General features: G+C 39.7%; 1 non-coding gene across 1 annotated transcript; it reads right to left on the bottom strand.

The window, feature by feature from the left end:
- Positions 1–1428: 1428 nt before the first annotated feature.
- On the bottom strand, positions 1429–1535 carry LOC141570331 (U6 spliceosomal RNA). Its single transcript, XR_012494323.1, has one exon. It is a non-coding gene; the product is annotated as a U6 spliceosomal RNA (small nuclear RNA).
- Positions 1536–7649: the final 6114 nt, after the last annotated feature.

Genomic DNA, 7649 nt, shown 5'->3' with positions numbered 1-7649 from the left:
ACTTGTTTTTGCAGTAATTGTGACATTGTGTGATGTTCAGGAAGAATTTTCACCTCTGTTTCTTGTTGATAATAAAAAAATATTTACCATTTCTTAATTACAGCTATTACCTCATGTACCAGGCACTTTATAGAATTACCTTGTTTGATCCTATAACAACAATGGGAGATAATTAGCTAATTAAGCATTCCTCTTAAATATATGAGAAACTAGAAGACTCAGAGAAATTAATGATTTGGCCAAGGTCATACAACTAGTAAGTACTGGAAGGAACATTTAAATACAATTTTCTATCTTTGTAGCCCCCAGTCTCTGGGATTGTCCTTGCAGGAATGCCGCTAAAACCGATAATTATTGTTAAATCAAAATGCAAATTCTCTGTTTTTGAATGGATATGGAACAAAAAAGATTAAAAACAGTACTCTGTTTATTCATAGTAAAGCTATAAGCTACTAAAACCACACACACACACACACACACACACACACGCACCCTACAATTAGAACACTTTAGCATTTAAATGACACTTCTCTCCTTCAAAGGGTTTTAATTCTTCTTATTGCTCTTTAATAAACATTTTATGCCCAGGTTACTAAGTAAAGAATATTGCTGAAGCTTTTCTTCATTCTTATCTAAGGCTCCAGTAGACTTGGGCATTCTCAGTGTGACCTGGAAATTTCTCTAGAGGCAAATTTGTGGGATCTGGCCTAATTATGTGGAAAGTTCCTCCTATGTGGAGTTTTGCAGATATTTGCATTCCTTGACTTCTGCCCACTCTTTCTCTTTTACTTTAAATGTTCCCCACTGTGGTTAACTTTTAGTTTTCATAACCACATGAAAAACAAAGGAAACCCCAGTTACCTAAGGCAGCAACAGTACACATAGCTGCCCAGAGCTCATAATAACAGTTTCTCTTGTTATTATAGCAAATCCTAAAGACAAAGACAGGGAAGGACAAAAATGAGGTGGGAGCCAGCAGCCCTGGCGCTAACACGTTCATGTTTTGACATATTTGTTTCAGAACTTTTAATGTAAAAAATCATTAATTTTGTGGTTATAACTACAGCTTTCTGATGTAATTTCCCACTTCCCTTTCTAGTGGTAACAACTGCTCTTAGGTTGATGATTCTTCTTCTCACTCATGTTTTTACCCATTCACTACACCCATGTGTTTTCATCAATAGATGGTATTGATTTGAACATTTTCGACGTTTAACATAATAGGAGGCATACTTGTATAACTTGCTATTTCTTCCATTCAATATTTTTTTTTTAATTAAAGTTTATTGGGGTGACAATTGTTAGTAAAATTACATAGATTTCAGGTGTACAATTCTGTATTACATCATCTATAAATCCCATTCTGTGTTCACCACCCAGAGTCAGTTCTCCTTCCATCACCCTATATTTGATCCCCTTTACCCTCATAAAAATATGGAATGCTTCACGAATTTGCATGTCATCCTTGCGCAGGGGCCATGCTAATCTTCTCTGTATCATTCCAATTTTAGTGTATGTGCTGCCGAAGCGAGCACCAATATTCTTTTAAAGATTTATTCACATGTATTTCATGTGGTGGTATTTCATTAATTGTACCTACTAAATAGCTTTCCATTACATGAATAGACTTAGATTTTTTCATCCATCTTCTGTTTATAGACAGTAAGGAAAGCTTAAGTAAACTTCCTTGTACACATTCCCTTATACATTTTTGTTAGATTTCCTCTGTAGAGCAGAATTTATCTAGAGATGGATATTATAGGTTGTAGAATCTGTGTATCTTTATTTAAAACATTTTTTCCAGCTTTATTGAGATATAATTGACATATAACATTGTGTAAGTTTCAGGTGCACATGTTGATGTGATTTGATACACTTGTATATTACAAAATGATTACTACCATGTTGAAGGTCATTGAGAGGACATGACTGCTGGTTGACCTGTGAGCTGGACACAGGCAATTGGAAGCTCCTCTTCCTCCTACCTTGTCTTTGGAATGTATGTTCTGCCCACTTTTCCCATAGCTGGAGCCATTTCAAAGACAAATCTTGAGAGAATAAGCTGTTGTTGAAACCATCTTAATAGTATACATGACTGAGCCCTATTAAGGCGTCTGTATAAACTTTTAAGATTCTGGTGAGCAGGTGTAAAGATCCACTGTCTTGAGGACACCCAAGACAAGCTTCATATGGAAGTTCCTTTACCTATTAAACCCGCCACCCACCTACGTATCTGGAGTGGTCTTCCTCTTCCTTGGGTCCCTCCTTGCCTTCTGTGTATAAGGGCCAGTTTCAGATTTCACCCAGGAAACTCCTGAGGTTCGAATCAACACAGCCCTGTTTTAGCTAACACCTCCATCACGTCACATAATCACCAATACTTTTTTGTGGTGTTGACATTTAAGATCTTTCTTAACAACTTTCAACTGACTGTCCAAAGAAGATGTGATATACCTATACAATGGAATATCATTCAACCTTGAGAAAGAAGGAAACCCTGCCATTTGTGACAGCATGGATGGATCTTGAGGGCATTAAGCTAAACGAAATAAGTCAGACAGAGAAAGACAAATACTGTATGATCTCACTTGTCTGTGGAATCTAAAAAAGCCGAACTCACAGAAACAGAGACCAGAATGGTGGTCGCCAGGGGCTGGGGGTGGGGGAAATGGGAAAATCGGGGTCAAAGGACACAGACTTAGAAGATGAATAAGTTCTGGGCATCTAATGTACAGCATGGTGATTATAATTAACAATAATATATTTGAAAGTTAAGTGAGTAGATCTTAAATATCCCTTCCCCTCTTAACTTGCTGAAGGTGTAACTCTTCTCCAGCCAGACTCCACTGGATTGCCACTGATACCCTGATAGTTTTTGGGAACCCCCTGCTACATCCAGTGACAGAGGGTTTCTGTGCTCCTTAGCTTTAATTGGGAAAAGCTTGCCTTCTGGACTGAGTGGTTCCAGACGTTCCTTGTTACCACTTGTCTTATTAAATATTTATTCATTTATTTGATTTTGTCTCTTATTACTTAAAAGCCCTTTCCTTATAGTTATGTTTTTAGCTCTTACTGTCGAGTATCCCATAGCACCTGAGATTTCAAGCTCTCTGTTTGATACAAAATGCTGCCTTTTGAGGATTTAAAAAAAAAAAACAAATTCCAACTGCTTTATGTCTTTCAGATGAATTATAACTTGAAGTATCCAGAACACCATCCTATTCAATAATTCACAGGTAATTATCTTATTTGTCTCTCCCAGCCTCCTGTGTCCCCAAGGCATGCCAGTGTAATGCCAGTGAAAGGACACAGAATGGAAGAATACTGGCAGAGGGGCAGATGTTTGATTGGGGGTAATTAATGTTGTAATCAACTCAGGTTTCTGATGTGGTTTCTAGTCTGAAAGTAATTTGGAAAATGTCTGACATGAGGGTACTTGACTTACAAAATTATACCTAATGTAGACTAAACACCATCAAACCTATCAGAGTGGGGTTTGACTTCCTAACGTAGGCACAGCCTTAGATAAACAAACTCATTGTGATACTTTTAGCACTGTACTCAACTCACTTTAGACCAGTTCCATTAGAATGAATTATTTATTGAAATCCATCTATGAGCTTGACTCTGAACAGCCATAAATGAAAACCTAGGCTTCCCCCCAGGGACCTCCCCCCCCACCACCACCAAAGCTAAATTCTGTTGGTTAATATCCTGGTATTATTGGACAATAGATTGGTCGACAGCTCAAGAAAATTCTCTGATGTTTACATTAATCATGAAAACCTTGAAAAGTGATTGTTTTGTATTAGCTCTAAGCCAAAGTTAGGATCATTTGTTTCTTGAGTACCTAAGACGGTTGATGATAAAGCCCTTTGATTATACTTCAGCATATTAATATGTGGATAAACTTTTGGGTTCTTGATTAATGATTAAATGAAAGTCACTTGCCTTCACAAAGGACAAACCCCATTCGTGCTTAAGTCTGTACTTTCAACGTATGCAATAAACTGGGTCACCAAGGAAGTTTTGATCAATGGACCGCTACTATATAGTAAACCATTCCAAGCTCAGATTTTGCTAACTTTTGCTCAGTGTGCCATCACCTGCTAGGCACAGCTCAGTGCTTTGGGACTTGGCCACTGAAAGTGCGGTCTGGTTGACCAGCACCTTTGTCATCCCCTGGGAGCTTGTGCAGGCCGCCCTAAATCTTCTGAGTCAGAATCGGTAGTTTTAATAAGATCTCTAGGTGATTCAGATGCACTTTCAGGTCCGAGAGCCATGTGTGTAGTCCATCCGCAAACTGATAGGGCTGTGAGAGCATAGAGGCCTCTCTCCCTCCATCGGTAGAAAACAAGGCCCAGGAGGTTTAAGAGGTTTACCCAGTTACTAACAGACAGGTAGAAAGAGGCAGAACACAGTTAGGTCAGGTCCTGTGCCGTGTGTTGTTGACATCTGTTTTAGTTGTCTGCCCAGCAAGTCATTCTCCTCCCTCCGTAAGCCTGAGCACTGCCTCTTTTGTGGAGGCACGGTCTGCACCATCAAAGGAGACTTCCTCACATCTGTTCACCTTACCCCTTCCCACAGAGGGTCAATCAGCTTCATCTCTAGAGCATGTAATCTTCAGCAGAGACCCACAGGGATGCAAGGTGCTTGGGGTCAAATCATCCCATGGCAGCACAACAGAGAGAGACCCAGGAGCTCCCTCCCGCTGCCAGTCCCTGTGATGATAGAGCCATTCAGCACTTCCTCTGTTCCTCTCCTTAGAAATCATCAATGTAAATTCTTCCTTTATAAAAAATATATTTTCCTTTCAGAATTTCCAGACATAAAGCAGTGCGTGTATCTTTTTAAATTGTGCAGATTGGATCATTTCACAGACAGTATTCTGCATCTTGTTTTTGTAGGCCGTAATTCCTTGTTGAGAGCTTTTAGGGCCAGCTGAGTTTAGGAACTCAGAATCCTTGGGGTTTTTGAGTAGTAATCCAGTGCATATACCAAATACCACATAACACAGTTGGTGGGGTCTGAGGCAGCACCCCATAATTAAACACATTGAATTGCTTTTGCACTGGAGGTATGAATATTCTATTCACACCAAGTGCGATCAATTAACACTTTACATATTTTCATGTCAGGACAGATAGATGTTTGCTGTCAAGTGGGTTTAGGACTGGTCGGGTTTTGCCACAAATTACATTTCAAAACAAAACATCTTTTAGTTTCTAGAGTGCTTTGGATTTTGGAATTGTGGATAAGAAATGGTAGAGCATATAGCATAGCTTGGAGACATGATATCCAAATCAATACTTACGGATATACCTCAGTCTTTTTTCATGTTTGCAGAAGTATTCCGTTGTATGGAGGCAACATAATTTATTGATGGGCATTAAGGATTTTAAAATTTCTGCTCTTACATAGAATATCGCGGTGATCATCCTTGTGTGTTGGTTTTAATGCAATTGCACAAATATGAAACAGCAATTTAAATGTATGAACAGAGCCAATTTTGAGGGAAAATGTTGCTCATTTTCTAGCTGCAACTGATTTCTCCCATTATAGGTAGACATTTATGTAGACAATTCTAAATTGAATGGTGGAAAATACCCTGGTAAATGGAAATAGTTCAGCCTTGGGGGTTGGGACTCATGTTCTAGTTCAAGCCTCACCATTTCACATGAGCAACCTCAGGGGTTTTGTGCACCAGTTTTTCAGTCTGTAAAACAGAGAAGTAATATATGACTTCAACCGATATTGAGTTCCTAAATACAGGTGCTGTTCTGAGTGCCTAGGAAATAGCAGAAATCCAAAACAGATGATCTCTGCTATGACGGAACTTACATTTTCATGAGAGAAACCAACAATAAACATGACAACAAAGTGAAATATTTAGTATGTGAGATAGTGATAAGTGGTAAGAAAAAAATGAATAAAGCAGGAAAAGGTAATAGGACATGTCAGCGAGGGAGACTGACATTTTAGACAGCTCGGGCAGGGAAACTTCACTGAAAATATCTGCACAGAGCCTGAAAGAAATAAGGGAACCAGCTATGCAGACATTTGGGGATGAGCAGCCAAAGCAGATGAAGCAGTATATGCGAAGATACTAGAAGGTAGAGAAGGCCAGCGTAGTTGAAGAGGGGTTAACAAAATGGGGATGGGAGGAGGAGGAAGTGAGTGCAGAGATGCCCAGAGGGCCAGAGGGGAGGGCTTTAAAGGTTCCAGTAGGAGTTTGGCTTGCATTGTGTGCAACACAGGGAACCCTTGCAGGATTGCAAACAAAAGAGGATTGTGACCTGGTTGGTGCTTTAAAAGAGCCTCTCTGTGTTAAGACTATACTAAAAGGGGACAAGGACAGAGTATGGGAGACTATAGGTAGGAGGCTATTGGATTCGTCCAGGCAAGAGATGATGGTGGTAACAGTAAGAGTGGTGGGGTATAACTAAATTCTGGATATAATTTAAAGGTAAATCTAACAAGAGTTATTGATGGATGTGATATGGGATATGAAAAAGAATTGAATGATGCCTCTGTAGTTTGTTCTCTGAGCAACTGGACTGGAGTTGCCATGAAATGAGATGGGGAGCAGACTGCTGGGAGAACAGGTGGCAGGAGAAAACCAGGAGCTCTGGGTTGGGTGAATTGAGTTTGAAATGTGTGTGGACAACTTAGTGAAGATATCCAGTAGACAGCTGGATAGAGCTGAGTCTGGAGTTTAAGAGAAGAGATTTGGATTGAAGATATACATTTGGGAATCATCAGTAGGTGGAATTAAAGCCCTGAGGCTGTATGCTATCATGCAGGCACTGAGTACAGGTAGAATGAGAGGTCTAAGGATAGAATCTGAAGGAATTCCAACATTTAAAGATTAGAGGAAGCAGCAAAAGAGATCCAGAAGGAACAGACAGAGATGGGGGAGAAAAACCAGGAGAGTGTGGTGTCCTGGACGCCAAGCGAAGACAATACTTCCAGGAGAGTGATCGATGATGCTAAATGCTACTGCCAGGTCAAGTTAGGAGAGGAATTTGGCATCGGACAGTCATTATTAACCTAACAAAAGCAATGTCAGTGGAGTGGAGGGGATGAAAGGCTATCTGCAGTTGGGTTCAAGACAGATGGGAGGAAAGAAATAGAAGACAGTGGGTATTGACAACTGTTTCAGGAAATTTTTGTGGGTGTATGTGATGAAAAGAAGAGAAAAGCAGTGGAATCTGAAGGGAGTGGGAGTCAAGATAAGTTTCATTTTTTTAGATGGGAGGATTAATGGCATGTTTATATGCTAATGGAAATGTTTCAGTAGAGGGGAAAAGAATGTTGCAGGAGAGAAGGGAAGATTGTTGTTATTGAGCAAATGGAAGGGGACAGGGTCTGGTGCACAGACTGGAGCCTGGCGTCATCCAAGCTCATCCGTAGTAATAGGAGAGATGATAGTAGGTAGGAGATATGGTAGGAACTGGGGGAAGGTCTGGTTTTGTTTTTGTTTTTGTTTTTCAGTGACAACATTTAAGTTCTCTTTTAGAAAATTTTAATTATATAATATGTTATCAACTATAGTCATCTTGTTTTACATTAGATCCTCAGATCTTATTCATCATATAGCTAAAAGTATGTACCCTTTTACCAACCTCTCCCTGTTTCCCCCACCCTCT

This window comes from Rhinolophus sinicus, linkage group LG02 (genome assembly GCF_036562045.2).
Source record: "Rhinolophus sinicus isolate RSC01 linkage group LG02, ASM3656204v1, whole genome shotgun sequence".
NCBI lineage: Eukaryota > Metazoa > Chordata > Mammalia > Chiroptera > Rhinolophidae > Rhinolophus > Rhinolophus sinicus.
Note: the sequence above shows the minus strand (reverse complement) of the source record. Positions and strands in the feature narration are given on the sequence as shown.